The sequence below is a fragment of the Furipterus horrens genome, unplaced genomic scaffold (assembly GCF_987537825.1).
Source record: "Furipterus horrens unplaced genomic scaffold, mFurHor1.1.pri manual_scaffold_1, whole genome shotgun sequence".
In the NCBI taxonomy this organism is placed as follows: Eukaryota; Metazoa; Chordata; class Mammalia; order Chiroptera; family Furipteridae; genus Furipterus; species Furipterus horrens.
Window position 1 is genome coordinate 31,745,104 of NW_028327171.1, and position 18,601 is coordinate 31,763,704.

The following is an 18,601-nucleotide window of genomic DNA, read 5'->3' on the forward strand; positions in this document are numbered from 1 at the left end:
TACAGCCCTCCAATTTGTGTCCTTATTTTTTGTCTTTGCACCTTTCCTCCACCCTCTCGGTGGAGTGATTCTGTTAGTTCATGTTAGTTCTCTACTCCCTACTCCCCATTTGGCTCGCACTTCGCCGAGAGCAAAAGCCAGTGTCTTCACTGTGGTCCACAAGGCCGTATGTGATCAAGCATATCCTGAAGCCTGTCTCTCTGAACTCATCTCTTCGGTGTTCACCCTCCTGTATGTAGTCACACTGAGCTCCTTGCAAGGAATTCTGCCTCAGGGCTTGGGAACTTGCTGTTCTTTCCATCTAGAATGCACTCCCCACTTTCTCACCTTGTTCAGATTTTGCTCAGGTGTCCCTTTCTCCATAAAACTTCCCACTCTCCAAGATCTTGACCCTCCCCGCCCCCCTTCCTTATCCCATGTTTATCATTATGGCATTTACAATATTCTCGTGTGCTATATATTTGCTTATATTTTTTATTTATTGCCTATTTGCTGAATTAAAATGTAAGCTCCATGAGAGGGGAACATTTTGTCCATTTTGTTTACTGCTATATCCCTGGCATTTGGAAAGTACCAAGCCCACAGTAGTTGCTCATAAATACTTGTTAAGTAAATGAATAAATAAATTTAATGTTGTCATATTAACATCAGTTTTATTGCTGTTTTGCTTTGCATATTTTCCACAATGTTATCCATTACTTTTGGAAATAGCCATCTCATTTCTATTCAAGTGTTGGCGACGTAGCAATCAGCAAGCAGTGGGGCATCCCTTCTTACCACCAGACACTAGAATGCAGAGATGAGTGAGAAGCAGGCAGTGGTCCACAGGGAGCTCACAGGCAATGGAGGGGTCAGGCAGTTAAAGCACATGGTGGTAAGTGTATGGTAGAGGTGTGCTCAGGTGCTTTCGGGGAAAGGTACACATGTTTAGCCAGAATCTCTTATATCCAGGCACAGTGCAAGACCCTCCCCATCACTGTCCTTTTCTTTCTGGTGGGAAAACAGCTTCAGTGAGGTAAATGAAACAAATTTCCCAAGGTCAAACAACTTGCAGGTTAGAATATTAAGACTATTTAAAGCCTGAGATGTCACTTGGTCTCTTTGTGGGAAGATACATTTCACTCTGTACAAATGCCTATTTGCTTCTTTCCTGGTAATCCTAGATGCAGGTGACAATGTGTTCTTTTGGAACTTAAATGTAAAGGCCTTTAGCTTTTAAGCAGAAAGAGATTGCGTAAATTCACAAACTATTGCTAATTGTTAAACAATCTGAAATAGTGTGACATGACCATCATGAATGGAGAGATTAGGGTCTCATCCTTCAAGGGTCTTTTTGTTTGTGAAACCTTTGTGACCTCTAAGCAATATTTAAATGCTTTGCTTTCTATGAACCCATAGTACTCACTTGCATATTAATTATGAGGGATTTCGGTAAATATGTTTATTTAGGTGTCTCCTTCATCAGATGGGGGAATTGCCTTAAAGGTGGAATTTTTGTTTTATCTCCGTATGCCCAATGCCTCTGAAAATGTTTGAGGAAACAAATACATGGAAGGAATCAACCTATAAATCCATAGAAAGCAACCACTGCATGGATAAAAGGGGGTCAAATACATGGTGAGGAAGATGATTTGATGTAGGGCAGTGGGCACACAATGCAATATACCTATGATGTATCATAGAATTCTACACTTGAAACCTATGTAATTTTATTAACCGATGTCACTCCAATAAATTTAATTTAAAAAAGCAGTCTCTCTTAATCTCCATGTAATATCACAGGAGTTGGGGATGAAAAAAGATTGTGTGATATATTGAACCATCAGTGTAGAGCTGGATAGTGAGTGACAAGATGTAGGAAAAACTGATTTCTAAAGTGGAAATGCTAATGACATTTGGAGAAAGTTAAAGAAACATGATTCATAATTAGAAACCATGGACTATTTTATCATTGATGAAATACTTTCACAAGTATTATTATCACAAAATTTAGTGAGATAGAGATATAATTCCATTTTACAGATAAGGCATCTTCAGAGAGTTAGGGCAACTGAACTTCACCAAGTCATAGGTTAAATTATGAGTCCACACAGAAAGTTCTGATTCCAGATCCTGGACATTTCCCACTATACCATCTTCTTTCCAGAATACTGGGTTTTGTGTCATTAAGAATATGTAGGACTCTGACTTATAGTCATCATTTATAGTATCTGCAAAAATTAGTTATATATTGTCTGTTTCATGTTATTTTTTTCCTGTTCCAATGTGCTTTAGCTTATGATTTAATATAATTCAAATGCATGTTAATAACATTTTATATTTTATTCTTTTATCTGTAAAATGGAATTATAGCTCTCTACCTCACTGAGTAACTTCAAGTGCTTTAGAATAGATAATACCTTGCAAAATCCAGATGAGTACAGCTATTATATGTTCAGAAAATGGTATCGTCTTCTTCTTCTTCTTCTTCATCTTCTTCTTCTTCTTCTTCTTCTTCTTCTTCTTCTTCTCCTTCTCCTTCTCCTTCTCCTCCTCATTCTCCTCCTCCTCCTCCTCCTCTTCCTCCTCCTCCTCCTCCTTGTCCTCCTTTTTTTTGAGTTCTATGTTGGAGGTTATGACCTTTCTTTCAAAGGTTTGTGGTTAAACCCAGAGTAATACATGCCCAATGTTATTTGTCCAGGAAGCTATTATTATGTGATTTATATATGACAGGATATAGATGTAATATTTGCAGATAAATGCTAGTAATATAAAGTAGCAGGTATTAATATGAAAAATGACAACTTCCTTGAAAATATCAAGTGAACTTTTGACTTGACATACCAAGTCTGCAGAGACAGTAAAGAATAGATAGGGAATCATGTTGCACACCTGCATACTTAAAATACCCAAATCTGATTTCCCTCCAGCATTACCAATTAGATTGATTATAGCTCTTATTTTTCTTTGCATTTCAACCAAGTTCCAGACAATTCAAAGCAGTTAAATGATCGATGTGTGTATACTTGCTGATTGATTGCACTTATCACAAACCACAATGGAAAAGAAGTTGTCATAATAGTCCCGATTAAATAATATACAAGCTGCCATGAACAAACATCTCATGGTTGAATTTTGACCAAATACATTGGGCTGTAATTTTTTTACTTCATATTGATTGCAGGTAGGGGTAGAAAATAGTTCTCTAGGGAAACCCCATCTGTACTGTGTATGTACAAGCATGTTTAACTGAAGCAAGGCTGAGAGGGCTGGAGAGGTTCACGGGTTAACTATGGAGCTGGAACCTGGAATTCACTCAAAATAAAATTTGAAGAGCATAGGAGCCAATGAGAATATGACAAAATGACATGAACATGAACTGAAACACTGGTTTCAGATCATGGTAATTAATAATATTGGTGCAATCAGACCCTCTTGATTAATAAAGGCAAAACTAGATTTTTGATCCCCTTTCTTCTTAAAAAAGAAGAGAAACACTTATGCCCTCAATTATTGAGTCAGGACTTTTTTTACCAGAAAGCTCTTCTCATCTAGAGGACTAATTCAAATTATGGAGGAAAAATATCAGTATGAAAGTGTTCATAACTGCTTTGTTTATAAAAAAATATATACTGAAAACAACCTTGCAAGATGTGATGTATTCACTTCACAGAATTTTTGCAGGCATTGAAAGTTATGCTTATTAAGTCTTAACAACATGGAAACTGCATTTATATGATGAGAGGTGAAAAATTATTTTATGTAGATAAAATTATAGATACTATTTTTGTTATAAATACATATATGAAAACATATTTATGACAAAATGGTAATTATTTGATTACTGTTATTAAAAACATGTTACAGATCAGTGCAGTTAAGTAACTTGTTAAGTTCATATAGCTACTCAGTGACAGAGGCTGGACCTGATCCCAGGGTTGTCTGCCTCCCAGATCATGCTATCACATTATACTAAACTTGTAATAGCACTTCTGCATTTAAAATATACATACAAGAAAAAGTAAGAAGAAACCCAGAATGGTATCATGTTTTCTTTAACTTAATTTGCTCAACTTTAATTGTCTTTCCACCTTCATTTTTTCCCTATACCTCTTCACTAATGTTTCCCTTGCCTTCCCTTCCCTTCCCTTCCCTTCCCTTCCCTTTCCTTTCCCTTCCCTTCCCTTCCCTTCCCTTCCCTTCCCTTCCCTTCCCTTCCCTTCCCTTCCCTTCCTTTCCCCTCTTTCTTTTCACCTTCCCCATACTTTTTTATAGGGTAGGAAAATGATTTCCTAGACTCTCTTAGGGCCCTTGGATGGTTCTAAAATATAGACTGACAAAAATTAGCAAGAGAAAAGTATACAAATTTATTTAATATCAGTTTTATGTGACATGGGAGACTTCATAAGGAATGGAAGACCCAAAGATATTGTTAAACCTCAGTGTTTTTATACTCTTTGTTGAAGAGTGGACAGTAGTAGAAAGATATGATAGGACAGAGAGTACAAAGTAAGTGTAGTAAACTAGGGAACACTTAGTAAGGTTTGTTCTTTCATGTTCTTTTGAGTATTGTCCCTCAGTCTTGGAGACAAAGATACTCCTTTCCTTTGGGCATGGGGAAGGCACCTCACACTTGAGGTCTTACGACCTCCTTCAGGGGAGAAAGGAAGGTGAGGGTAAGGTTAGAAAGATCTTCCTGCTTCTGCTGCTTTTTCAAACTCCTCCAGCTTAAAATATAAAGTGCCAGATTTGGGGGTAATGTGTCCTGAACCCCCATCACTATCAATCTTTAATCAGTGAGAGTCATATTTCCACTAAGACTGCATTTTGGTAGATAGTCAACTACTGCCATGCCTGGTCTCCCCTCATGTTCATGACTAGTCTTCTCCCAGCCTTGGCCATTCCCTCTTGGGTGCCTCCTACCTGTCCTTGTTTATTCGTATTGATACTAGTGGAAGGAGCCAATGGAATTTCCAGGCCTTGTTTGGGGTTAAACTCATTGAGTCTCATGTATTTTAAATCTGAGCGATTAGAAATTTCTATCACTGCTTTTTAGCTCTCATTTTATGAGTTGCCTTTCTAGGAAGTAATAACTATGTGGGGCAGATGTTAACTGTTTCTGGAGAATTCATAATTTAGCCTTTTAAAAGTGTTAACTAGAAAGACTGTTTTCTCCAGCTTCCCAAGGGGAGTGGTTAGAGGTGGAAGATGTTGGTGTTTATCTCATGTTTTTAATTAACATGTTTGTTTTTAGGGTGACTTCTCTTCTTTGACATTTCTCCCTCTGGACTCAGCAAGTGTTTGAATCGCTGATTCTCCTATCAGAAGGACATCCTTTGAGAGGGCCCCTAGAGATGTTGAGAGACCCTGGGGATATCGAAAGATGTTAATTAGTAGAAGTAAATAAATGGCCTATTTATTTGTATGTGCATTTTAATGCTGTCCTTTCCTTTATTAAATTAAGAAGTGGAAAATGTGCTTGTGCTTAAATGGAATGTAAAGTTTCTCATATTCCTTTAGAAAATAAGTTCAAAAGAGTTTTTTCCCTTGAGACTGTCCCTCTTCCATGTTATTGCCACCCCCACCTCTGCACAAAGATGGCATCGGAATAGTAATAATATTTTATAATCTACTATAGTAACAATACTTATTTACAAAAATTATATAGAGTAAGAGTTGAAGAAGCAGAGGCTTGTGAATTACCCATTATTGGCATAAAACTCCTTTCATCCATAAGTATAAAAATGAAAGTGACAGAGCAAGAAGAATCCTTTAGACTGTCTTCCCCATTCTTATCTTCAGGCAGCCCTCACACTAAAGACAGCTCAAGAAAATGAAAATGAAAATTGTTTTAAAAAATGTTCCTAGTATCCTTCTTCTAAAATACAATAATTATGGTATTAGAACTTTCCTACGAATATTTTAATTAGTCTCATAAAACAGAATTCAAACTTGTTATTTCAAGAGAAGCAATACAGAATAGTGGTTAAGAGCATGAACTAGGAGATCAGGCCACATGGGTTCAAATGATGACTTTGCCACTTACTGCTGTGTGTCTCTGGGTAAGATACTTAACTTCACTTGGCTGTAGTATTCTCAGATCTAAAATTGGTTGATACTAGTTTTGAGATTTTAGTGATGCATGACATACAAGACAGAACAGTGCCTGGCATATCATAAGCAATAAATGATTGTTATGAGATTAAATTTACCATTTAAAAAAAGGAAATTATATTCAGACTGGAAAGAGTATAGCTGAGAGGGAATTGAATCTCAAATGTCAGAAGACAGTAAGGAAGCCTCAAATTGAAATTTCCAATCCCAGATCACCGACATGTTGTGTATATGTTAAAAAAGAACCATTCTTGGTAAGCTTCAAGGAATCTTGGAGATATTTCTGAAGTAAGAAAATAAGTGATACTTTCAAAAGGCATCCAACAAAACCTGATGATAATGTAGTGGACACAGTAGAGCAGTATTGACTTAATTATAATATTGTTAGCTGGATTTATAGATTTGTGCTAATACAATTGCAGTGTTAGCTAATGGGTTAATTTTAAATTTTTGTTTCATCTGGAATTTGAAGACATTTACAATTAGAATACCTGCAATGTAAATAAAAGTGGGAAATTGGCACCATGATGCAGCAGAACTGAAGTGTGATTCCTAAGGTCTAGCACTATGTTATCACTGACCTTCAGATTTAGCTCTGAGGTTCTTGAAGCCAAGATGATGAAGGAGATATGATCAGTTGTATTACTGTTATTATCCAAAAGAATAAAGTAAATAGGTTCCTCAGGGGTAAATTTTTTCTACTACTAATTTTTAGAAGATATTTATCACATGGGACCATAAATAATAAGCACTGATTTAATAGGCTGTTCCTTCATCAATATTGTTTGAAACAAATGCCCTTTTTTTAAAGCAACCTTAGGAGAAAAGTCTAAAGGATATTATTGTGTCTATCCATCAAAGTCATTCTTGTGACAAGCTAAGCCAATGTGGTCTGTGTATGTGAACTTCATGTGGTCTGATTTGATCCAAAGTAGTTCAGAGATTAATTCTATATCTTTCAACAGTGTTCTTTGAGTCCTTTCTGTTAGCCAGAATTTGAGAGAAGCTAGATTAACAGATTCTAGTTCAAAAAAGGACAGGAGCAGACATATTTTTGCTCAAGAGTTTTAGCAGGACATGGCTTTAGAAATCAGCTGGAAAGCTAGCAAAGTCCACCATTTATAAGGAAAACTGTAATGCCTTTCTACCCTGTGTTTCTTGAAGCTCTGAGTTCAATAAAGGTGCCTTGGGGCACTTTGTTGGGTGTGGAAGAGGGAGAGGAGGAAGGATTCTGGGGTAAAATTAAGTCTTCAGCTTTACTTATTTTAATACATTGGAATTCTACAGAAGACTGTGATGATAAATTATTTTGCTTAAAAAATTAGAAAGCTACTACCATATTGCATGACCATAGGGATTTTGGCCTGTTACTCATTGTGACAATAAAAAAAATCACAATAAATTCTTATGAATTGGTTTCTTTTTAACAAGATCTTTCCTGAAGGTCTAGTCAAATGAATTGGTTGCACAGTGTACTTCCTGAAAGGGGAGCAGAAACAGGCAAAAGGTAAATTCCAATTGCTTTCTGAAGATAAACTTCCTAAGATATTTTAGCTTTAAAGTAAACTAATATTAATCCATCGTTTATAATTTTTTACTTTGGCTGGAAATTATATATTCCTAGACAAACTTAAAATAATAAAAATAAAACCATATATCAGCATACAGGAGAATCATTGTTTTTCTCATTTCCATGGAAATGGAGAATGCATCCAATTTACCAAATTATTTTTGACAAACTTGACACTAGAATACCACCATGCTCCACACCAACAGAAAGTTTTTGTTTTGCTTTGTTAAGCCTTATTCTTCTTCCAGTGTATAAAAATTCAAGTTTAACCTAAGTATCAATAATGGGGTGTTTATATTGATATCGTGCAGCTTATATCGTAGCTGGTTCCTGGTCTTAGAGTTAAAGACAATTCAAAGTAGATAAAAATTTATCTTTAATCTGTTCTGAAATGGCAAAATATAAACAGAGATGAGGTCTTTCTCTTAATTTATCCTCTGTAATTGGAATGGAGCTTTAATACATTGTTAGACAGAAGACTTGTCATAAGTTAGAGTTCTTCTTGAATTTTTTAAAATCTTTAATCTTACAAATTAAGTTGGATAAAGTCACCATTCACTCATATAAACCAGGACAACTTTGAGTATGAAAGTGGTTAAAGGCAAGAAAAATATAGAAGGGACTGTCCTGGGCAACTTTACGTATAATTTCTCAAAGTCTGGGTGTAAAGAGTACAGGAATCCTAGTGTGTCAAGGGTTAGGGAGGGGGAAATAGAGTTGGTTAAAATTAGTAAGATAAAACATTCACTACTGAGCAGTTGGAATATATAAAAAATATAAATAAGAAAATGTAAGTCACCTGTAAGCCTACTTCCTAGATAGTAAAATTGTTAATATTTGGGTGAGTGAATTTCCTGTATTGCTGCCTGGAATCTTCATGCATAGTAAATAACATTTCTTTCATTTAAAAAAATATTTGGATTCTATTTAACCACTGCTTTGTATCTGTCGCTTTTACTTAATTTTAAACATAAAACTTTCCTCGTATCAAATATTATTTTAAAATATGATTCTAGGGCTGCAAAATAGTTTATCTCATAGCTGCACTATCATTTATTAATGTTTTTCTATCATTGGAATTTTAAATTATTTCTAATTTTTTATTATTATAAAATATGATGAATATCTTTGTACCTCAGTTTTTGAGTGGAAGTCCCATAATTTCTTGAGAATAAAGTCCTTGTAGTGGAATTGCTGAATCAAATATGTGGGGCTCTTGATGTGTGTGTTTGTAACTCAAATTGTTATCCTTTTGTAAAAATACACAAACTTAAAATATCACTAGCAATGTATTAGATTGCCCAGATAGTTGACTTTTTTATTATGTAACATCTATAACACCGGTACCTAAGTTGAAATAAAACATGTGTGTATGTAGTTTCCCCCATACATATCTCATAAATTACTATGGGGAAGCAAATAGAAAATAATTACTTCACCGAGATACCTTTTGCTTTATTAACTTCAGAGACATCATGAAATCTTTTATTTTTATCTCTTAGTGTTTTTACAAAATGACAGTGTGTCTGGGCTTTGTATGAAGATACAAAAATATGCAGAAGAGTCTTACATGTCTGAGTGGGTTTAAAATGAAAGGGCATTAGGTTTCTAGATAAGTGCTCAGTTAGTACTTTCAACTTAAGTGCCAATCAGGCGGAATATGTGAGGTGCTGATGTGAATATCAGGGTCTCTAACTTGAATGGGTATTTCAAATGGGGTGAGTAGGCAGGTTGATATGTGAGGGCAACATTAAATTGGGGAGTGATCTTGTTGCTTAGTTGGAGAAGATAAATCAGGTATTTTTCAGGAGCTTAAGTCTGTCAAACTGGCATTGCTCTTTGTTGAGAGGATGGACGGACGATGACAAGGTCTCATTTGTAGAGGGCTACTGTGATCAAAACACAGCAAGTGAATAAAGCATGGACCCCATTCTAATGGGTCTCAGGAGCTGTAAGCAGATCCCATCCTGCCCAGTAAGGAATTGATTTGTTTGTTTGCTTGCTTTTTAATTTGTTATTAGCAAAGTTTCTGCTTGCTCTATTTGAAATAATGCGTCGAGAAAAATTTCAGTTCTAAGCAACTTTTCCTTGTTTCTCAAAGTGAGAGAAATTATTTGAACTGTCCACTGTTCTGAAACGATCCTTGTGTAACCATGTTATATTTGTGGCACAAAAAGCAAGAAGACCTCTGGAGCTGCTCACCGACCCTCCATTGCACTTTCCCGAGACTCCTCTGACTGCATCCTTTCTAAACTTTTCCCCACCTTCTGTTTACATTGCCTGAAGCACAGTGCCTAGGTTTGTCTGGGGCAGAAGCTCTTGACTCAGGTGAACAAATACTTTATTAGGGCTTCGTATATGAGGACACAATATGAATCGGACGCTTGATGTGTGCTGCTACTATATGTAAATCTTGTAAGCTAATAAACTCCTTTGGATTTCTGCATTTCTTCATTAAGATCATGCATGTCTTAAGGGGAGTTGGCTTCACTACCATGCTGTGTGAAGGTTGGATTACCAAGCACAGCTCATCCAGCTTAAAGCTGAATTTTTCAATGCTTCATAGACTTCTAAAAACAGGAGCCATCAGCTCAACAAAGATACCTGTACAGACAGGATAAAAGAAATAGGAAGAGACAGAATTTGACATTCTCACTCTTTCTAGTGGATAAATAATATAAAAGACAATATTGTCTAAGAGAAAAACAAAATATCAAAAGAAATTCTTGGGACATACCTTGAAGGCTTTTCTCTCTAATTAAACAGCGGACAATTACCATGCTCCACATCCACCAAGGTTAGAAAAGGTATGGTCCTTGAATTGCAATGTGGGAAAGTAGGTTGGCTATAAGGAATAGTATTCTGGTGGGATTGGTAAACTTTGGAAAAGGCAACAGGAGAGACAGTGCAGGCTTGAAAGTGGGGTGGGAAACTTGGAGGCACACCTGGCTTCTGAATGCATTATAAAGAAATCTCAGAGAGCTGCCAGCAAAGGGTATTTGATAAGCCACCACCATGGCTACAGAGAATTTGCAGGATATGTTAGGAAGTAAGAGGGATAGCAAAGAATCACTTCTAGACAAAAAAAAAAAAAAGAAAAAAAGAAAAGGTCATCTCAGGGACAGTGGAAGAGCGGAGGTGCTAATGCACGTTAAAATATAAAAGAGGCATAGAAGGAAATGCCTGGACAAGCCAAACACACTGTAAATAAAAGGAAAAGAAAAAGAGAAATGAAAATATTAACTTGTTATGTTTATAGAAAAAATGTTATGTGCTTGTAGAAATATTTTGGTTTGGTGGCTGGAAAATATGTATAAAATATAAACATAAGTATTTTTAATTTAAGACATTTTGAATTACCAGTTTCAAAGAATATTAAATTATGATAGAGTTTTAATTGACTGAGATATTTATGTGCTTTCAGATAGAAGGATAAAATCAATAGACTCCTAGAATCAATTCTTAAAGTTTAAGTCCCTGATCATGTTTGAGATTGTTGGTGCAGAGTACATGTGATATGGTGCTGAGTGCAGATGGTATCATTAAACAAATGTTTACTGAGCACCTATTGTGGAAAAAGGCATGAGATATGTAATTTAATAAAGCATGGTGCACTTTTAAAAAAGAGTTTGAAATATCCTCAGGGAGATTTGATGGTAACAGAAATGCTGAGGGCCACCTGAGAAGTACACAGACATTTCTACCAGGATAGAGAGCTAGTTGACATGAGTTTGGGCTACATGGAAACGTACAAGTTTTTCTCAAGAGATGGCATGTGAATTGGGCCATGAAAGGGAGATAGTGTGTTTGACGTGGAGATGTACTGTCAGAGAACAACAGTGAGTAGGGGTACATAGAAGCTTCATGTGTAATGCGTGGTGTTCTCTGAAAGCCAACACAGACTTTTGAGGAGGAAAGAGCACCATTGAGCTTTAGGAGATGACCTCGGGGGAGAGATAAGACAAAAGAGACCGGTTAGGCAGCTTCAGGCATGACTGCTTGTCCCAGCTGGGACACCAAGGGAATGAAAATAATGGAGTCACAAGGAAGAAGTGTGAAGCCAGATCCAAGTAGGTGAGAAAAGGGAGAATTCAGAGGGAACCAAAGATAGTAGGATGATTGGTAGAAGACTGAGGCCACTGACAAATACTAGAGAGAAGGAAAGGGTACCGATAAGCAAGTCCTCGGAACCAAAGCTTGCTTCTCTCCTGGCTACTGTTCTTCCTTTTCATCCTCCCTTCCACCCCTTGCATTGCTTTGTTCCTGGCTCTGCACAACCTAAAGTAACGAAGGGAACTAAAAACCTGTAAAAGACATCCTCTTGCCCTTTAAATGCTCACCAGTTAGTTTGGGGAACAGAATCTGTCTATATGTGTGAAATAATAATTAGCACACCGTTAAAGATAGTGTAACTACTGTGTGAATGCACAAGTGAAAAATGATGGGCTGTGGTCTCTGTCCTGCAGAAGCTAAACTTAGAAGCATGTATGCAAATGGTACCGTATTTTAGTTGTGCATCAAGAAGTAAATGGGGTCAAGCTCATCGATTCTGGTTCTAGGTTGCTATTAACAGATTTCTGTTTCAGGTATTGAAGAGGTTAACAATCTATGTGTGTTGTCCCTCTCATGTTCAGAGATCAGAAGAATACTAAATAATTCTGTGACAAGCTGTTCCTGCCCTCTTGTTACTTATGGAGATTTCTTTCCCCTATGAATAACTTTGCAGCTGCTTCTTTTTGAAAGCTTTCCTGTATTTCCTAAATTGTTGAATGAATGGAGTGATGTTTCAAATTAATTAACCCCAACTTTCAAATACAGCATTCCCAGGTGAAGTGAAGTCTTCACATGATTTTAGGTTTGGATTTGTGGTGGTGAAGTCCTACCAGAGGATTCAAGCTTCGATTTCACACCTGGGAGTTGTGAACTAGAATGTTAAACACCACCCACCCACTCCCTATCTTGAAGGGCTCTGTGACTTCAATAGACACTCTAAGAATTTACTTTATTCGAAAGTCTTAAAAGAATCCAAAATGGGCTGGTTATTTTGCACTTCCCTCTTAATAGCACCCATGGATAAATACTTGTATCTTTTGTTGCCATTTGTTTTCTAGATTTTTAGGTCTATTTTTATGTCTTGTTTCTATTCTGTTATATAAATTCTATTCTACTTATAAAAAGCACATACAGTTGGCAGCATGAGATTTGTTTTGTATCTCCTTGTAGTTGATGAGACAAACTAGATCATTTTAGAAGACATAGTGATTTGTGACATTATAATATGAAAACCAGTAGCAAAGGGAAGATAAGCAATCCAGGTATTTGCCAGGTGGGAGCTGTCTCACTGCCCTTTTGAAGGCTGCTGAAGGCCACTTCATGGGGAGAAGCGCACTGTGTCTAATCTCGTGATATTTACTCACAGCAGCCATGAACTTCACAACAGGTATTCTCTAGGAACAGATAGTAATTCCTGTGGGACACTAGAAGGTATTCCCACCCCCCTCCCCCGATTCCTATTCTTTTGGGTCTCTGTACTTTAATTAAAATTGGTGTTTTGGAAAAAGAGGACATGAGTTCTGAATACAGTAATAAATTATATCCTTGCCTCAAATGGATTTAAAATGACTGCAGACTTGAAATTTCCCTGCCTCTGAAAACTTAATTTGATATTTTCTGTTACACACCAAGTAGTGATTTGCAGAGGCACAGACTGTAAGATTAATTGAGGCAACCATCTCTTCTGGCGCATCTAATCTTACATCTAATTATCTGATCATCTGAATCGCAAATACAGTAGTTAAAAGGTGTCTGTTTAAAGGGCAGCTGCACAATATAAATATTAAAAAGGAGCACTGGTTTTCAAGAAGGAGACATGGAGACTTAGAATAGCCATTATGTTATTCATGGTATTAGGTCAGCAGGTCACATAAAAATGTAGTTACATTGTTCTATCACTAAAACGTGAAGATAATCTTGAAGTGTGCACTAGGCTTGTTTTGACAATTAACCTCCATTAGTATTCCAGACCACATAAGAGCAACACTAAAAGGCTCTCTTTTTCATGAATGTACTGTCAAATTGATTCCATCACTTAAATAGGACTGTAGTCGGAGTAAGTGATGAGTTGATATTTATACAAAGCATAACCTTAATTAAAATATTATGAGCAATTAAACCCAGTGTTCCCAGAATTATTGTACATTTATGTGTAATAGAGTAAAAACATTGCATAGGACTGTTAGGCTTTTTGTATGACTCTAATTAACGTTGACAGGGTTTGGGCTTTTCTCCCCCTTATTTTTAGAACTGCTGTAGATAAATGTACTTGCATCTGGAAAACTTCGAACAGTTTTGATCAGCAATTCAGGTCTTATTTAATATGGATGTATGGAGATACTCTCTTAAATACAAAGTTGATAGACATGCCGTGCACAGCTTCCTGTAGCAGGAAGGCAGATGTGGAAGGAAGAACAGCTGTAGACTGGATCCAGCGGCGGGCATTGTTTTTGTCACAATTTAATGTCAGGCAGCTACTGCTGTGAGCAGTTCTTTGTAGATTTGGCTCTGGTTAATGAGAAGGTGAACCCACAGTGCTGGTTCCCTGCAAGGCAGACAGGAGGGGGATAGTTCTCCTCCCCTTTTTCTTCTGTAATTCTAAGGGAACAGAGGCACCATGAGCAACTCCCAGATCCCACAGACTCCCAGTGACTTCCTGGATTTCATAAACGAGGAAAGGAAGTCCTCCTGAAAACATGATTTTAGGTTTGGATTGGATTTTAGGGGACTGGGGTTCCTGCAGTCCCACTAAGGATCGGCCCTGAGAGGAAGCTGGGAATTTCCCAGTCTAATTCCTGTGGTTCTAAGTTAATAACAGTAACAACAACAATGGCTATATTTTATTCAGCACCAGAAATTTAGGAGATTTGCATGCATTATTTAATCTTTACCTCCACTTTTTGGAGTCCACACTATTTCTAATTTACTGATGAGGAAACCGAGACCCAGAGCATTTATTGTCATCCTCAAAGGCAAATAATTACAAAGTTTTAGCACTATTAAAATGCCAGATAAACAATGCAAACTAACATTGAATATTGAATGAGATAAAAATTAAGTGAAAAAGTGTAATCAGACAATATGTATAGAATATGGACCTAGTTATGTAAAAAATACAAAAGAAAAAATGTGTGTGCACACACTTGCACACACATACATGTAGATAACGAGAACCAGAGCTGTGAATACTGTTTCTGACAGTGGTTGTTTGATGTCACTGAGCAGGGAGAAAGACAAGGAGAACAATATTTTCAAGTTTGTTATCAGTAATATCTAATGTTGTTTAAATCTTTAATTCATGTATTGCTCATATATTTACATATTTCAAGATCAAGAACGGCATTTTGCTACTAAAATGAACATTTGAAATTAAAAACAGCATAAAAGAAAGTGGTGGCAGCTCTGATTTCAACTAGGATTGTCTGACTTCAACGTTTGTGCTTTTTCTACTAAATGATGTGGGCTTTTTAAATGTGTGATTAATGTTTTTTTAAAATTCCATGTAAGAGGATGGCAAATATTCTGATCTCCCTGTCATTCTTAATAAACTCTGCTTATACTTAGCTGACTTGGGGATATATCAGAAGTCCTTCCTTAATCTATTTAAGACAGTCAATATATATCGAGTACCTATAATGTACCAGTGTACTGTGAGACCCAGAGGAGTCTGCAGAGATGAAAAAGACACCTTCTCTGCCCTTAAAGTGCTTACAGTACAGTGAACAGACAGACTAATGCCCATAGCTGACACAGAATGCCTGATGACACACATGGGGTGACAGTAGGAGAAAGAGCACCATGGAACCTGAGGAAGGGCTGATTACAAGGCTAGGGCTCATGTAACAATTGTAGGTAGAGGTCTAGGAACTAGATGTGAAGACAGATGCTACAATGTGGCCCTGCTCCTCAAAGACTATGCATTGTTCTAGGAAAGAGAACATTAAAATATGGAAAAAAACAGAGAGAAAAACCGGAAATAGTATATAATTGACTGCTAGGTAATGTATGTGAGGCCCTAAGTGAAATAGGAAATTGGAAAAGGAAGTGATCACAGCAGGTAAGAATTGTACAAGAAGATTTCAGAAGGAAATAAATTACAATACCAGTATATGTGTATACACACACACACACACACACAGCTATACATAAAGGACAATGACACCTCCGTCCCCTTGAAAATAGGCACCTTGGGACCTCACACAGTTCTCCTTATCGCCATCAGCTGCCCCATCATATTTTCCTGAATCTCATATATAGTCTGAAATCTCTTCCCTTTCAAAGGTGATTTTAGTTTTGGGAAAAACCAGAATCCACAGGGTGCCAAATCTGGCCTGTAGTGGGGCTGAGTCACCTGGGTGATTTAATGCTTTGCCAAAATACTCTGCTAGTACCTCTAAGACATTGAACATGGACACAGGCATACTTGGTTAAAACATAAAATATTTTTACTCTAAGGAATAGGAGAACAGAACTATAGAGGAGCTAGCTGTTCAGGGTGTTTCCTGTTAAGAGAGATTAAACCAGTGTTCTGGATCCTTGCAGTAGTTTTGTGATCAGGTGTCCTCAGTACCTAGCACTGTGCTAGCACATACTATATGCTTAGTAAGCATTCCTTCTCTTCTCTTCCTTTTTCTTCCATCTTTTCCATGAGTATTTAGTGATCCAATATGGGAAGAAGAGAGAAAACCCATGTGGGAGGACTGTAAAAAATAATCTAAGATAGAGGGTTACATATTTGAAAGAAATTTGATTTTCAGTAGTCAATTCCTGCCAATTTCTCAATAGTACAGTGACTGGGTCAGTTATTACTGAGCAACTCTGAACTTGTTAGAGTGAAGATAACAATGTAAGCATATTAAAAAATGCACATACATCTCGGGAAAACCATATATACTGTTAAGTAATAGGGGGGTTATTTTTGCAAAAGGTATTTCTATCATACCAACTTATTTCTATTTTTTGTTTTTAATCATTTTAAAACAGATAAAAATCTTCCACAAGCAGTCTAACTCATAATTATTTAATTAAAGATTGAACTTAAGACTCAGCCCCTTCATGCATTATTTTAAATGATCACTTTTCAAATCTCTAAGTATGCACCCTTAACAGAAAATCTGTAAAATAAAGTATCTGCAAACAAACAAAAAGGTTCCAATCCTACCAGCGAGAAAAAAACTATTATTAGGATTTGGTATCAAGTGTTTCTAGTCTTTTAATGTTTGTTCTAATATATTTATTACTTGTATCTAGTTGGGATCATACTTTTTTTAATTTGGTTGCATAGATTTTTAGTGTGACCAGTTTATAACCATTATTCCTGTTCACAGCAGTGCTGAGGTTTCCATAGGGAGGAGGCCTGTGTTTGACCTGATTAAACACTGTGACTAGGCTTCCTCTCCTCCACTGTCCTCCCCCAAAGTGTGGAAGGCCCAGAGAGTGGCTGGAAAGAGACTGTGCTCTGTGCCTCGTGGGCAGACTGTGGGAGCCGCTGCTCAGTCAGGGAGTAAATCCTGGCAGCTGGCTGTCCTGAGGTTCTTGGAGGGCTGACTGGACAGGAGCAGAAACAGACAACAGTTGAATTAATTGGCACATGTCCTGAGACCTATGACGAAGCAGAGTGACTCGTTAGGACCTAATGTGACTTGAAAGTGACCAGAAACAGGAGCAGAAAGAGAGAAAACATTTGAGGAGGATCTTTAGACAGACAATGGTTCTGTTACCATCCTTTTTTTTAAAAGTCTTTTCTGGGTATTCAAGTGACTTAATGCATTTATGTCAGTGTGGTGGCCCAGAGCTCCTATGGCAGCGTGTTTGGGAAGGGAGACAAGGTGTTTATCTTAGAGCTGCTTTGGCTTGCTTATATGTATTTATTTGGGATAGTTTGGGGGAGTCTGGTGGAAATGGTGGGGATTGATAAAGGTTCCCCCTCCCAGCCATACTTGGTGACCATACTGATTATTTCTTTGAAGCCCAATGACCCCACCAAGATCAGGAGAACCCTTGGAGCCCTGTTTGAGGGAAGATCCTTTATCACCTCTACTGACAAAGGAAGCCTTGCAATGTCCCTGGTCCCATGGTGGTCCACAAAATCTATGTCATTCTGTGTTGCAGGACTGACAGCCAGTGTTCTTTGATTCAGTATATATTTATTAAACACCAACTATGTGTCAGATACTATGCAGAATACTATGGATATAAAGATCAATAGAAATGGTACTTGTCCCCAGGAGACAATGTATGCAGAAGTAAACTTACGAAGAGATTAATATAAGTCTTGAGGTAGTGGTGGAGTCATGCTGTTCATCTATCCATGAGGATTGAATAGAGCCTTGTGAATGATTGTTGGCTGATTACATATTATGTTTATCTACTTAATACAGCCTTTTATCAAAAGCTGTCGCACATAACTTCAGTTTTGCAGAGATTCTCATGCTATTATGTACTTGTGTTTTGAAATCTGAGTGAATACATCACTGTCTTTTTTTTTGTGTTTTTTTTTTTTTGTACTGTTTTTACAATGTGGTTTTTTGGAGTAGTCCTTTTGACATACTGCTTTCTCCTTAATTCAACGTTTTATCTCATTTATAGTCCAGCACACCAGAAACTTATGTGAGAAGTTGCCAGTTTCATTATTCCTCTAATGATCTTCTGAGCCAGGTTTCAGGATTGTAGCAGCAGTTCCTGAGGCTCTGAGGTGGGATAGACTCACTGAGCTATGGTTCGCCACCTTGGGTATTTGTCAGGCTCCCCAAATGATGAGATCCTTGTCACCGTTGGAGAATCAGTGGGGACTTCAAGCTCTAACTGCAGAGTGTTTGTGGACATGTGTCAATAAAATGTCTATTTCATGATTGCAAATTGCACAACATGTCAGTGGCCACTGTA

General features: G+C 37.1%; 1 pseudogene; it reads left to right on the top strand.

The window, feature by feature from the left end:
* Positions 1–18,601, top strand: part of LOC150020843 (uncharacterized) — a 557,669-nt pseudogene that overhangs the window by 21,135 nt on the left and 517,933 nt on the right.